Source organism: Erythrolamprus reginae, chromosome Z (assembly GCF_031021105.1).
Source record: "Erythrolamprus reginae isolate rEryReg1 chromosome Z, rEryReg1.hap1, whole genome shotgun sequence".
Classification (NCBI taxonomy): domain Eukaryota; kingdom Metazoa; phylum Chordata; class Lepidosauria; order Squamata; family Dipsadidae; genus Erythrolamprus; species Erythrolamprus reginae.
This window is the reverse complement of record NC_091963.1, coordinates 92,806,415-92,821,993: the sequence shown is the minus strand read 5'-3', so window position 1 is coordinate 92,821,993 and position 15,579 is coordinate 92,806,415. Positions and strand designations below refer to the sequence as shown.

The window sequence follows — 15,579 nt, the reverse complement described above, 5'->3', positions numbered from 1 at the left end:
GATGTCAGATACTTTGCATTGCTTTGTTTCATGAAACAATGAAGCCAATTTGGCTACTCTAATATGAAGACTGAAAACACATGCTTTCAAATGGGGATTTTTTTAAAAAAAAGATCCATGTTGCTAGGGTAAAAATATATTAGTAAATATACCCAGGATTAAAAGTTACAGAAAATGTACAGTTGTGTACAAAAAGAACTCTTCTAGAACTTTCCTTATAAATCTGGTTTTTGGACAAAGACATACAATGAATAGACTCAGGTATGCATTGTTGTATATAAGGAATTTATTCCCTTCCTTCATTATCTATGTGATAATTCTTGATATGAAAATTGAGAATCTCCTGAGAGAAATGTTTTTCATTTCCCAGATGGATGGCTCACAACTTTTGTACTCAAAAATTCAAGCTTTTAGGCCAACTGTAGTGCAAATTCAGATTTAACAGAATAAAATCAGTTACTCAGAATAAAGCAACACATAGTGCAGAGAGGCTATGGCTGAGTACAACCAGGCTTGGTGCTCAGGAACATGACTTTTGGCAGTCACACTCTCTCAGACTAACCCACCACACAGGATTGTTGTGGTGGGGAAAACAGGAAGAGAAATATATGTTGGACAGGATATAACTACCAGTAATGAATTTAAACCAAAAAAAAAAGCATAGTTCTCCTGATACGAAAAGTATGATGATGCATTATGAAATCAAAGGCATGCCATCAAGGCAAATATATAATTTCATTCAGCAGTTCACAATATACCTGGGGGCCATATGATTCCTCAGGCTCCTAGAAAATTTCAGGCAGATCACAGCATGTAAGCATGTCTCAAAGAGACCCCATAAAGACAAAGTATATTATAATGCAAATACTGCATTTAAACATAAATAAAAACATACTTATAATTTGTAAATGGCAATTACCCTAGAAGATCCTAGCAAAACAAGGTTAGAAGGGGCCCAAGGACAAAAAAAAGGTTAAATATAGTGATTTAATGGAAAACGATAGGTATCCACTAAATAAGAGGGCTTGGACTTCCAAAATGTCACTTCTTTTCAGACTTTGAGAAATATTATGGGAAGGTTTTTGATTCATTATACTGTTTGTGGTTGCAATGGTTCTCCCATGATAGAGTTTGAAAAACTGTGCTCTAATCAACAGATGCACCAACACTTTATTTAGTGCTTCCAAAGAAGAGATTGTTATTGATTGCGTTTTCCACCTGCAGTAGGCGCAGTCTCATTGTTTCTAATAGTTTAAATAGTTGAAAATGGAAGTTTGGAAAATATCCCAAGACCTCAGGGCAATCCATAGTTTCATTGTACTTAGCCCCCTTGGGAGAATCCCTGACAATCTAGGGATTATACTTAAGTGGCTTGTAAATCAGAGAGAACATCTTTCATTACAGAATATGAGCTGAATGCACCAAGAGTTCTTGTAATGGTGGCAATTAGCATAAACCTTCTTAACCTTTTTGGTGCATTGCAGAATTCCATTTCTCCAACCAACAAGAGAGGCCTGCCCATACAAGCACCGAACCCTGGAACTAAACATTTAGTAGCCAATCAAAAACTACTACTCAAATTCCAGCTGTTAGGGCAATGTTTTGGAAAAGGAGAATCCCTCAATCAGTTGCCCATGCTGTTAAGATTCCTGTCTCAGCTTCCCCACCCTTGACTTGCCTGATTTCGATCCCACCTCAGTCCCCAGTTTTACCTGCTGGTTCACATCTCGCCAGTTTCTTCTCTTGTCTCAGTCCACACAATCTGTCCTCCCTCTTCAGGTGTGGCCTGGTTCTTCCTTGTTGATTGTGTCAGGAGCCGCCTGGACTTGTGTGTTTGGTCTGAACCTGCCTCTAGTCCTCTCCCCCCCCCCCCACGTTAAACTCTGTGACGATCAGTGGGGAGGAATATCTCAAAGCGAATGTTTCTCTTGGCTTCTTCGCAATAAGAGATTGGGGAGTAAAGAAAGTCAAAAAAGCTTTGTGAGAAAATGTTCAGGCAGGACGCTCTTCCCCCTGTTCTTTATTGTTGCAAATATCCTGAGGTGCAGGGCCCTTGGAAAGATCAAAAGTAATCCATCCTGTCCGGAGTAGCAATCTGGACTCCAAGGGAAAGTTTGCTGCTAGTGCAGAATGATAAAGTCATAAAAACCCTGCAGAGGGAAAACAAACATTAACGATGAGCTCACCACGCCCTGCTCTGAGCTGCCTGTTTCATTCAGGCCACATCCAGCAGACACAGGTGTTTTCAGCCTCATGGATTTAGACCCCCTTGCATTCGAGCCTAAAGTGAGCAATTGGTTTCCTTCTACAAATATTTCAGCTTGTTTCCCTTCTCTCCTGTGCCTCTCCCCGTCACAAAGAGTTTGAATGCCTGAGAAAGCATGCAGTGTGACTTGGGTGTTCCCACCAGACTGTACTGGATGGAGGAAGGAAGTTTTCCTACTCAGAGGAAGTCTCCTTTAGGCAGTGGTGAGGCGGGGGTGAGGCACTGTTTAGAGGACAGTGACTCACACATGGAGATTGTCTGTTTGCATGCATATCATTTCCACCGCCTCGATATTTCACCTTTTCTAACCAAGTCACAGGATGGAATGAACTACACTGGAGTCCATGCAGCTTTTCTACATCCAAATGATTGTATTCACTTAGCAAGAAATAAAAGGAAGGCAACTGCTTCTCATGATTGTTTGTTACAGGAGCATTCCTGGTGTTTTGGGAAAACAAGAACATATGCAAGGTGGATTTTTACATGTGACATAATAAACAATCACATTCTGGTAGCAAAGGTTAGAGATTTTTTCACCTCTGTTTTCTCAGCAGTGGCCAAGGTTGTGGATGTGCGGAAGGGGCTGAGATTGTATCCCGTAAAAGTGTTGTAGTTGTTTGTTTTTTTAGTATTTCCCACTAATTGTTCCTCTCTGATTTTTTTGTGGTGGGGGCAAACACCTTTGGGACAACAACTAGACCTTTTTTAAAAAAAATATTTTTTAATATACATACATAAACATTACAATGACAAACAAAACAAAAGAAAACATGAAACAAACATTTGAGAAATTGCTTTTCCTGCTCATTTAGAATTTTCAATCGGAGAATTTCCCTTTTTAAAATAATATTAATATTAATAATAATAATAATTTTAAAATAGTGCTTTGCATTTTTACATTTTTAGATATTTATCCTTGAATTTTATTGGTTTTATTTCTTTCCTCTAGCCAATTATAAAAATTTCCCCATATCTTATAATATTCTGAATCTTCTTTCCCTTCCAACTTTTTTGACAGCATATCCAACTCTGCACAATCCATCACCTTTTTAATTATCATCCCTTCTGGTATTTTATCAGATTTCCACTGTTGAGCATATACTATCCTTGCTGCTGTCAAAATGTGGATAATCAAATATCATACTTCTTTTTTAAATTTCTTATTGAAAATACCCAGTAAATATAATTCTGGTTTTTCCCCCAGTTCTTCCTTTGTTATTTCTTTTAACCATTCCGCCACCTTGTTCCAATAATTTTTGACCTCTGAACAGGTCCACCATTGCTGGTAAAATGTACCTTTTACTTTTTGCATTTCCAGCATATCGGAGAAACATCTGGGAACATTTTAGATAATCTTTCTGGTGGCAAGTGCTAGCAATAGAACATTTTGCACTGATTTTCCCTGAATGCATTAGATCTAGTTATCTGCCAGTTAAAAGTCCAAAGTCTTTCCCATTTTTCTAATTCAATTGGATACCCAAATTTCCCCCCCCAATTTATCGTATTATCCTTTACATTTTCCACCTCTGTTTCGTATCTGATTAAATATTTATAGATTTTGCCAATTAATTTTTCCTCACTTCCCAAGAGTGTCCTGTCTAGGCAGGGCCACCATCAGGAATTTTGGGGCCCCATACAGCCTAAGTGTCTGGGGCCCCCCCTGCCATTTTAAAACTATTTTAAGTCGCCAAGCCACTCCATCCCCCGGGGATCATTTCCCGCTTCACGCCAAGCGAGGCGGTCCCATAGGCCAGTGTTTCCCAACCTTGGCAACTTGAAGATATCTGGACTTTAACTCCCAGAATTCCCCAGCCAGCGAATGCTGGCTGGGGAATTCTGGGAGTTGAAGTCCAGATATCTTCAAATTGTCAAGGTTGGGAAGCACTGCCATAGGCTATTTCAGGAACTGGGTTAAGCCGATTGTGTGGACTCGTCCAGGAGAAAGAAAGAAGCGGGAGTGACAAGGGAAAGAAAGATCCTCCTGGCATCGGTCAGGCAGAGCGAGGCTTATTTACGGCTCCTTGGCACTTCTCCCTTCTTGTTGACAAAAAACCATGTGCTTTCTAGCGAGGGGAGAGGGGAGGGGGATCCCACACCTGGCAGCCACCGGCGAGGAGCTGGAAAGGACGAGGGGAGAGAAAAAGCAGGGTACCAGCAGTCAGGTGGGTGTCTTGAGGGGGCACTCCCATCTGGAAGGAAGGGAAGAAAGGCGAGGGCGAGCAAGGAAGGAAGGAAGGAAGGGTAAAAGGGGCGAGCAAGAGAGGAATGGGTGAATGAATGGACGGAGGGTGGGAAGGAAGGAAGGAAAGAGGGAAGGGACAGGAACAGAGGAAGGGTGCAAAGGAAGCAAGGAAAGGTGAAAGGGGAGAGTAAGAGAGGAAGGAGTGAAAGAAGGGAGTGAGGGAGGAAAGAAGGGAGGAAGGAGAAGAAAAGCAAGAAATGGAGGGAGGGAAGGAAGGAAAGAAAGAAAGGGGGAAGGGACAGGAACAGAGGAAGGAAGCAAGGAAACTTATGAAAGGGGAGAGTAAGAGAGGAAGGACTGAAGGAAGGGAGGGAAGAAGGTAGGAAGGAGAAAGAAAAGAAGAAATAGAGGAAGGGAAGGTAAAAGAGAGAAAGAAAAAGAGCAAGAAAGAGAATGAAAGAGAAATAAAAAGAGAGAGGGGGAATGAAAGAAATGGAAGGAGGGAAGGAAGGAGAGAAAGAAAGAGAAAGAAAGAAAGCAAGAGAAAGAAAAAAAGAATGAAAGAGCAAGAGAGAAAGAGAGAGAGAGAAAGAAAGAAAAAGAAACAAAATAAAGAAAGAAAGAAAAGAAAGAAAGAGAATGAAAGAGAAATAAAAATAGAGAGGGGGAATGAAAGAAATGAAAGGAGGGAAGGAAGGAAGGAGAGGCTCACTGAGCGGATGCATGAAAAAAGGGACCTTGCCTCCCCCTCGCGCCTCGCCCTTCCCACCCGGCCGGCCGCGCGCACTTACCTGCTCCCAGCGCCAGCAGCAGGAAGGCGATTGGCTCCGGGCGGCGGGCAGTGTTCACGGCCCCCCCCGAATCCCCAGCCCAGCACCTCCGGAGGCCGAAAGGCGCTGCTCTCTTGCCCTCGCAATCCTTGGGGGACACACAAGGCCGGCGGAGAAGCCGGCCAGGCTCAGTCCTCTCCCGGCTTCCCCAGCAGCGCGGCTTGGCTTCCGTAGGGCCAAGTCACCCCCGCGCTTTCTTCCGCGGCTGCGATCGGGGCTCCCTGCCTGTCTGCCGGCCTCCCTGCCTTCTTTCCTCACGGGGGTGGGAAGAAGGTGCGGGCCGTGGTCAGCGAAGCTCCGCAGAGGCGAAGTTTGGCGAGGTGTCTCTGGTCCTTTTGCTTTCCTTGGCGCGCTTTTCCCCATCGCAATCTGGGTTGGGGAGTTTTTGGCGAGCGCCGGCCCCCTCCCCATTTTCCAATTTGCCTGGGCCCGTGACACCACTCTCAGTACTGTAGTACCGCCCTGTCGGCGGCCCTGTGTCTAGGCCTCCCCTTCCCACTTGGAATCCTTGTTCTTTCTTGTCTTTTTGATAGGCATCTTTTATTTAGGAAGATAGGTCCACCAATCCAGCAATTTACCTCTTTATTCCAATTCTTCCTTTGTTCTTAGATTTATTTGTTCATCTAATAATTCTATGTATCTAATTGTGTTTTCTAGATGGATTAAATTTGGGTGGTATTTTAATTCATTTGGAGAGACCCATTCCGGTATTTTTAAATAGTCTTGCTTTTTAATTTCTTTCCAGATTTTCATGTGAGTTTCTTAATACAGTATATGTTTTTTGAAATACTTGTGTGTCCTATCTCTTCCATACCATAGGTAGGCATGCCAACCTAATAATAGATCATGTCCTTCTAAAGTTAGTATTCATCTATTTTCTAATGTGATCCAACCTCTAATCCAAGTTAATGAAGTCACATACCGTATATACTCGAGTATAAGCCGACCTGAGTATAAGCCGAGGCACCAGTTTTTGCCACAAAAACCTGGGAAAACTTATTGACCCGAGTATAAGCTGAGGTTAGAAAATGCAGTGGCTACTGGTAACTTATAAAAATGGAAACCAATAAAATTATATTAATTGAGACATCAGTAGATTAAATGTTTTAGAATATTTATTTTAAAGAAAACCAAAATTAGCTCTGTAAATTTAAAAGAGGGTAAACGAAAGCAATCTGGTAATAACAATAAATTAAAAAGTAAAAAAAGTAGCTCAATCAGCAACCAAGCTAAAACCTATTTCTAACCCTAACCCAGGGCTCTTTAAACTTGACAGTTTTAAGACTAGTGGACTTCAACTCCCAGAATTCCTGCACCAGCCATGCTACCTCAGGAGTGGGAGTTGAAGTCCACAAGCCTTAATCTTTCCAGGTTTGAAGACTTGCATTTCTAACCCTAACCCAGGGCTCTTTAAACTTGACAGTTTTAAGACTAGTGGACTTCAACTCCCAGAATTCATACACCAGCCATGCTACTTCAGGAGTAGGAGTTGAAGTCCACAAGCCTTAATCTTTCCAGGTTTGAAGACTTGCATTTCTAACCCTAACCCAGGGCTCTTTAAACTTGACAGTTTTAAGACTAGTGGACTTCAACTCCCAGAATTCCTGCACCAGCCATGCTACTTCAGGAGTAGGAGTTGAAGTCCACAAGCCTTAATCTTTCCAGGTTTGAAGACTCTTGCATTTCTAACCCTAACCCAGGGCTCTTTAAACTTGAGTTTTTAGAAGCCTGGAGAGAGTTCATGCTGTTTCCCCCCACGCCTCTTTAGCTTGCTGGCTGACTCGTTGGCTTGATCTCCCACCCCTGATCCCTCCTCGTCTCCCTTTATTGCCCCATGTGTTGTGCAGGGAAGCAGATTTGCTAAAGAGATCCACTTGGGAGGGCAACAGGGAAATGAGGCGGAGGAGAGCCAGAATAGCCCACAGCCGCAGGGGAGGAGGAGGAAAGGAAAGAGCTGTCCTCCTGCTCCTTCTCCTCCTTCCCCTGCTGCCGTACCAAGTGGATCTCTGTAACAAATCTGCTGCTCTCTCCGTCTGGAGGCTTCTAAAGCCTGGAGAGAGTTCATGCCGTCCCCGTTTAGCTTGCTGGCTGGGCGCCCTCTTGTGGTGATTCGGCGCTCTCTTGTGGTGACTCGAGTATAAGCCGAGGTCTGGTTTTTCAGCCCATTTTTGGGGCTGAAAAACTCGGCTTATACTCGAGTATATACGGTAATATAATTTCCAATTTGGCAATTCTAATCCTCCCCTTTCTTTTACATCTTGTAGTGATTTTAATTTAATTCTTGATTTTTTGCCTAATCAGATATAATCTAATATTATTTTAGTCAATTCTTTAAAGAAATTGGTACCTGGATTGACAACAGCTAGACCCTGATGGCTGAGAGTCTCCATAGACAATTAGCCTACAATGGGTACCTTATCTCAGTAGCAAAAAGTTCTCAAGAACTCTTTGCTGCCATCTATTGGCCTTCTAGATACAGTAATACCTCATCTTACGAACTTAATTGGTTCCAGAAGTAGGTTCGTAAGGCGAAATGTTCGTAAGACGAAACATTGTTTTCCATAGGAAACAATGTAAAAGCGATTAATGTGTGCAAAGGGGGAAAAAATTGCAAAATGGCGCTCCGCTGGGTGCCGCCGCCCGGCTGTCACCTTTTAAAACAGCCGGGGGGCTTCTCGGCGTTCTCCCGAACCTGAACCCGAACTTTTCGGGTTCGGGTTCCGGAGGCCGCCGAGAAGCGCCCAGCTGTTTCAGAAGGTTACAGCTGGGTGGCTGCGCCCAGCAGAGTGCTGTTTTTGCGATCAGCAGTGGCGTTTTCAGCCGATCTGGAGGCTGGAAAGGAGGTGGGGAATCCCAATGGGGAATTCCATGGGCGGAACTTTGACATCATGAAGACGTCCTTCCTGGAGGATGTCCTTCCTCCAGATCGGCCATAAACACCGCCGCTGATCGCAAAAAGGGCTCTTTGCTGGGTGCTGCCGCACGGTTGTAACCTTCTGAAACAGCTGGGCGCTTCTCGGCGGTCTCTGGAACCGAAACCTGAACCCGAACTTCTGGGTTTGGCATTCGGGAGAACGCCGAGAAGCCCCCCGGCTGTTTCAGAAGGTGACAGCCGGGCGGCGGCGCTTCTCGGCAGCCTCCTGAACCTGAACCCGAAAAGTTTGGGTTCGGGTTCGAGTTCGGGAGAATGCTGAGAAGCCTCCTGGCTGTTTTAAAAGGTGACAGCTGGGTGGCGGCGCCCAGCGAAGCACCATTTTGTGATCTGCGGTGGGTTCGTAAGCCGAAAAAAGTTCGTAAGAAGAGGCAAAAAATTTTCGAACCCCGGGTTCATATCACAAGGGGTTCGTATCACGAGGGGTTCGTATCACAAGGTACCACTGTATTTGCGAATTGTATATCCTGGCCCTATTGCAATTCCTTGAAAGCCTGCTGTGAAAGAAATACACTGCTCAAAAAATAAAGGGAACACTTAAACAACACAATATAACTCCAAGTAAATCAAACTTCTGTGAAATCAAACTGTCCACTTAGGAAGCAACACTGATTGACAATCAATTTCACATGTGCACATTCAGCTTTGTACAGAACAAAGCATTCAATGAGAATATTTCATTCATTCAGATCTAGGATGTGTTATTTGAGTGTTTCCTTTATTTTTTTTTGAGCAGTATATATATAACTGGCCATGGTAGTGTATAAATTAAATAAATAACATAAAAAAATAAAAATGGGGACAGATTAGGTAAAATGTGAGGAATATATAAATTCCAGAATCAGGTATAAAATATAGCTAAAAGAAAAGCAAACAAATAAGCAGCAAGATGAAAACAAGGCTGAAAACAATTGTTTCAGATGATAAAATGTTTCCCAGCAAGGATTTTATAGTACATTCAGCCTGCATTTGTTACTGTGTAAAAACTGCCACATCTCATAGCCTCAATTGGCTGTAAAATATCTTCAGAAACACTATCTTGAAATAATTGGGTGGAGAATACAATCTCCCTTCTAGACAATTCATGATGTTTTGCTTGTGCCTTGAGAATAAGGCTGACTTGTCTCTGAAAGACCTGCTAATAGTAACCTTGTAGCTAGAACTTGGTAACCTTCTTCAACTTGATAGTCTTTAGATATTGCAGGTTCATTGATTTCCATCCAGGACATTAGCTCCTGGCTGATGCATCTAATTTCCAGTTTTAGCCTTCACATACCAGTGCAGAAAGCCCAGCTTTAAAAGACATTTCCTCCAGATTGCACACAAATTTCACTTCCTGCCTATGTTTGTTAGGCGTTGCCATTACTCCACATCATCTTCCTATCTAACTCAATGCTGTATGAAGCCATTAATAAATCCTAAATCTTAACATTATTTAATAGCTTTCCTGATATATTAGCAACACTATGGGATTTTCCAAATGTTTATTTTGTTATTTCCCTGTTAAAATCAAACTTATTCTAATAACAGTAATAAGGAACTGCTAAAACTGAAGTTGTCCTCAAACTGAGCTTAATTTTAGGTGCTATCATGGACGCAACTACCTTGTTTTTAAGCAGTGACATGGAATTGTCTTTTACTGCTGTTTTCTCAGTTTTCCCCTTCTCCCACCCAACAACTTCCCTATCTAGTCTATAGCCCTTGTATTTTTGCAATCTCCCATTCAGATCCAACTCTGCTTAGCTTTTCCAGCCCCTCAGTCAGCTAGATATTGCCACTTTAATGGACACATTATTCTTTGCTACCCTTGAAATTTGCTGTCAGTTTGAAAGTTCTATTCTCAAGTACCTAGTAGGCAACATTTCTCATATGTTAGCTTTTATCAGGTCAATTTTCCCATTTTGCGAATGAATGGATGATGCTAAAGTGTTGCATAACTTTGCAAGCTACTTTGGAGACTTATTCCTAACTAGGCAATGTTGAGCCTTATCCATTTGTACCACCCTCCCTGCTGCAATGTTTCTCAATCTCAGCAAATTTAAGATGTGTGGACTTCAACTCTCCAAATTCTTTAGCCAAGATGGTCGAAATTCAACTTTGAGTTAAAAGTTGCTGACCTTAGTCCTAAAAGAAATACTGACCTAGGCAATATATCAACTTGTCCCAAATACGTTTTTGATGCAATTTCAACCTAAAACTGGAAGTTGCAAGCAAATAAATCTTTCTGCAAATCAAAGGGGAAAGCTTTATTTTAAAGCAGGGTGGGCAAGCTTTCGTGTGGCAGCAACTACTTTGCTGTGAGTGGTATTCTAGCGGATGAACTGAAGAAACAGATGTAGTCAAAAACATAATTGTGGGCAAGAGTAGATGGGGAAAAGTTAAAAGTCCAATCCCCTTCTCCAAACACACATCCTTTTCATTGAACCAAAACAAAATTACAGTATTATGTTCCTATTTTGACTGCCACGAGCAATAAAAATCACCCATCCAAACAATTGTTTATGAAAATTTATTAACCAACAACTCAATCTTACCGACCAGGAACTTGCAAATATACAGCAATGACAAACCTTGGTTCACATCTAAACTTAAACAACTACATCGTTCCAAAGAGGAAGCCTATAGAAAATATGGTAAAATGTTGTACATTCAGGCAAGAAGGTTCGCCTGGTGCACCAGTTGCGGCCCTATTTGGACAGGGAGTCACTGCTCACAGTCACTCATGCCCTCATCACCTTGAGGTTTGATTACTGCAATGCTCTCTACATGGGGCTACCTTTGAAAAGTGTTCGGAAACTTCAGATCGTGCAGAATGCAGCCACGAGAGCCATTGTGGGGCTTCCAAGATTCACCCATGTTTCTTCAACACTCCATGGCTTGCATTGGCTGCTGATCAGTTTCACAATTCAAAGTGTTGGTTATGACCTATAAGGCCCTTCATGGCATCGGACCAGAATATCTCCGGGACTGCCTTCTGCCACACGAATCCCAGCGACCAGTTAGGTCCCACAGAGTTGGCCTTCTCCGGGTCCCGTCGACTAAACAATGTCGTTTGGCGGGACCCAGGGGAAGAACCTTCTCTGTGGCGGCCCCGACCCTCTGGAACCAACTCCCCCCAGAGATCAGAATTGCCCCCACCCTCCTCGCCTTTCGTAAGCTCCTTAAAACCCACCTCTGTCATCAGGCATGGGGGAATTGAGATATTCCTTTCCCCCTAGGCCTATACAATTTATGCACGGTATGTTTGTGTGTATGTTTGGTTTTTAATAAGGGTTTTTAAATTATTTTAAATATTAGATTTGTCATATGCTGTTTATTGTTGTTGTTAGCCGCCCCGAGTCTACGGAGAGGGGCGGCATACAAATCTAATAAATAAATAAATAAAAAAAGGAAGTGTAAGACCTATTTCACAGATAAAAGCCAGGAAAACATCCAGGCCCAGACAAGATAACTTCTTCTTGCTTAAAAGTCTATGCTGACCAATTGGCCCCCATCTTCACATGAATCTTCAATAAATTGCTAGAAATGTGCTATGTTCCTTCTTGCTTCAAGCACTCTACTAATATCCCAATGCCAAAGAAGCCCACCATCAAGGAACTGAATGATTACAGACCAGTTGCTCTAACATCTGTAGATATGAAAACCTTTGAAAGGCTAGTGTTGTCCCACTTGAACATCATCACAGATCCACTGTTAAACTATAAAATAATCACAGATCGACTGTTAGACCGACCCTGCAATTTGTATACCAAGTAAACAGATCAACAGATGATGCTATTAATATGGCTCTTCACTACATATAACAGTGATGGCAAACCTTTTTTCCCTCAGGTGCCGAAAGAATGTGTGCGTGCACTATCGTGCATGAGTGAGTGCCCAACCCATAATTCAATACCTGAGGAGGACAAAAACAGCTTCCTCTGCCCCCATGGAGGCTGAAAATGGGCCCTTTTCCAACTTCTGGTGGGCCCAGTAGGCTTGCATTTTGCCCTTCCCAGGCTCCAAAGACTTCTCTGGGAGCGGGAGAGGGTAAAAACACTCTCCCAATCTCCCCTGGAGGCTCTCTGGAAGCCAAAAAAGCGCTCCCAGAGCCTCTGTACAAGCCAAAATTCAGCTGGCTGGCACACACATGCACACTGAAGCTGAACTAGGGCAATGGCTCGCATGCCAGCAGTTATGGCTTTCCATGCCCTCTGTGGCACCTGTGCCATAGGTTTGCCATCACTGTCCTTCAACATCGTGAATCTCCAAAGACCAATTCATGGGGTTTTTTTGTAGACTTTAGTTCAGCACTCAATACCATCATTCCAGATATTCTTCTAACTAAGCTGAACCAGCTAGCATTACTTGAACACACTTGTAAGTGGATTATAACTTCCTAACAAACAGGGAGCAGCAGGTGAAGCTAAGCAGAATCACATCAGATACCTGTGCATTTAGCACAGCCTCTCCCCCTAAGGCTGTGTGCTCTCTCCACTTCTCTTCTCTCTCTATACCAATGACTGCATATCTAATGATCCATCTGACACAATAGTGATCAAACTCATTTGAGACAATGATGAATCTGCCTACAGATGGGAGGTTGAACAACTAATCTTGTGGTGTGACTGGAACAATCTGGAACTGAATACACTCAAAAACTTAGAAATTGTGGTAGGCTTTCAGAGAAACCCACCCATATTTCTTCCTCTTCAATGCTAGACAAACACAGTATCAACAGTAGATATCTTAAAATTTCTAGTTTCAACCATATCCCAAGATATAAAATGGACACCTAACATAAAAAACATCATAAAAAAGCACAACAAAGAATGTTCTTTCTGTGCCAACTCAGAAAGCTCAAATTGCCCAAGGAATGTTGATCCAGTTCTACACAGTCTGTCATCTGCACCTCTATAACTGTCTGGTTTGGTTCTGTAAACCAACAAGACAGACACAGACTTTAGAGGATAATCAGAACTGCAGAAAAAACAATTACTACCAATATGCCTTCCATTGAGGACATGTATGCTGCATGAATCAAAAAGAGGCTGTGAAAATATTTCAAAAATCTCACATCCTGGACCCAAACTTCTTCAACTCCTATCTCAAAATGACACTGTAGAGCACAGCACACCAAAATACCATAAACCAGTGTTTCTCAATTATTTTCTGTTATGCCCCCCTAGGAAGAAGTAAACATTTTACGCGCCCCTAACTCTGGTGGGACTGTTTTTGCAATATTCAGCACGTTTTCGCTGAAAAAACTTAAGTGACTTATCACTGTGATTGGGGTGTAATGTGTTTAAGTGATGCCTTAATTTATTTGGCTTCATGGTGTCCACTGCCAACATTTTTGGACTCGGTAAACATACCGGTCTTTCCTCATCTCCCACCAGTCACAGGGAAGCCAAGTGCTACATATGCTTCCTCATATTTCCTCATCTTAGCTTTCAGAAGACTTACGTTTGTCTCATTATCTCCATCTCTCTCCTCCTTTCATCCCTGTTATATATTTTTACATGGTGTGTCTTAAGGGTTTGTTATATGCACTTCATAACTCCTGCTCAGTACTGTGTGCTATTATTCGGTGCAAAAAATCCCTTCTCCCTGCGCTAAAAAAGCATGTTCCCCGGAGTCACCCCCCCCCATCACTCCGTGCCACTCCAGTATTTGAGAAATACTGACACAAGAACAGTTTTTTCCCCAACTGTTCACTATGCTAAACAATCAATTCCCTTAACACTGTCAAATTATTTACTAAGTCTGCACTACTATTAATCTTCCCATCACCCATCTCCAAATGACTGTATGTGTAACTTTGGTGCTTGTATCCTTACAATTGACTGGTTTCTAGTATGATTTGATTGCTTATTTGTACCCGGATTATTATTAAGTATTGTATCTTATGATTCTTAACGAATTTATCTTTTATGGAAAGAGAGCATGTGCAAGACAAATTCCTTGTGTGTCCAATCATGCTTGGCCAATAAAATTCTGTTCTGTTCTATTCTATTTCTATTCTGAATATTGCAGAGATATGTCAAATGCATTTGAAGGTATTGTTATTATTTCATCAATACAATGATCAAAATAAGGTCAAAACAAGGCCCAAACTTACTGGCTGTTAAAAACATTTTGGCAGGTGAAAAAGGAACAAGAGAGAAGCTTGGATGTGTGAGGTACAGCCTGTGAATTGCATTGCTTTAGAAAAACAACTGTTTGGAATAATGTACGTATGTATGTAATTTCTATGCTGCCTATTCTTAGGCAGCTTAAAATCAATAAAAGCAACAAGGTAAATCATTGAAATAAAACATATTTAAAAATTAACAAAGATGGTAAGGAAGGGAGAAATATGGGAAGTGAGACCTTATCTTAATCCACTACCACTTCCAGAATGACACATCCACATCGCAGTCCCAGTTAGTTGGCAGAGCCAAGTCTTCAGACCTTTTTGGAAAGCCAAAAAGCTCGATGTGAATCTTACCTCAGGGGCATGAAATTCAACAGGGTTGAAGTCTCAGCAAAAAAGCTCTTCTTTGACTGGGGGGGGGGGGGGGGTCTGGAGAAATAGGATTGGCAACATATCCTAATAAATTTTGAAAATTGTACTTCATTTGGGAGTTCTTTTAATGGAATGTCAATTAAGTTATGGATATAAAATTACATGCGTGACTGCTCAATTCTCAATATGCTTTCCATTCTTTCTTGGAGAAACTTGAAAATCTGTCTGAACAACTCCACAATAACTTTGGAACTAAATTTAAACATGTGACCTGAATAAGAGGATGGAACAAGGAACTGAAGTGTATATAGGAATATCTGTGGGCATCAGCAGTGGGGTTGCTCTGCCTCCCCTCGCCCAAGGACGGACATGCATAGAAGTGTCATGAATGAGCACATGCATGAACCGATAGTAAAGATTTTTAAAGCCTACTACTAGTGGCTGTGTCTTTTTTTCTGTGTATACTGTCTGTTAATTAAAGTTAATATAATACATCATTTTATACATGGATCCTTGAGAAAATCATAATCTCCAAAACTGACAGATGCAGAACTGGAACCTAAACTAATACCATGTATCTTATGGTGTTTCCTGTTTCTTGACTGAAGTTATATAATTAGCTTTGCTTTCTGGAAAAAAAGGAAGCTTGTAGGAATATAAAAATAAATTCTTTTAAAATATATGGATGATCATGGAGGAGGATGCAGAAATGTTATGTCCATTATGACACGTTAACTAAGAGCCGTGATGGTGTAGTAGTTAAAACGAAGTTCTGCAGGCTACTTCTACTGATTGCTAGCTGTTCCGCAGTTTGATTCTCACCAGCTCAATGTTTACTCAGTCTTCCATCCTTCTGAGATTGGTAAAATGAGGACCCAGATT

The 15,579-nt window shown here is 42.0% G+C and overlaps 1 protein-coding gene across 1 annotated transcript in view; it reads right to left on the bottom strand.

Moving 5' to 3' along the window:
* LOC139153477 (rho GTPase-activating protein 27-like) overlaps nucleotides 1-2,228 on the bottom strand; it is a 49,933-nt gene extending 47,705 nt beyond the window's left edge. The window contains exon 1 of the mRNA XM_070727455.1: nucleotides 1,713-2,228. The gene's annotated coding sequence lies outside the window, so the exon portion shown is untranslated. The remainder of the gene's footprint in view (nucleotides 1-1,712) is intronic.
* Between the last annotated feature and the right edge of the window lie 13,351 nt (nucleotides 2,229-15,579).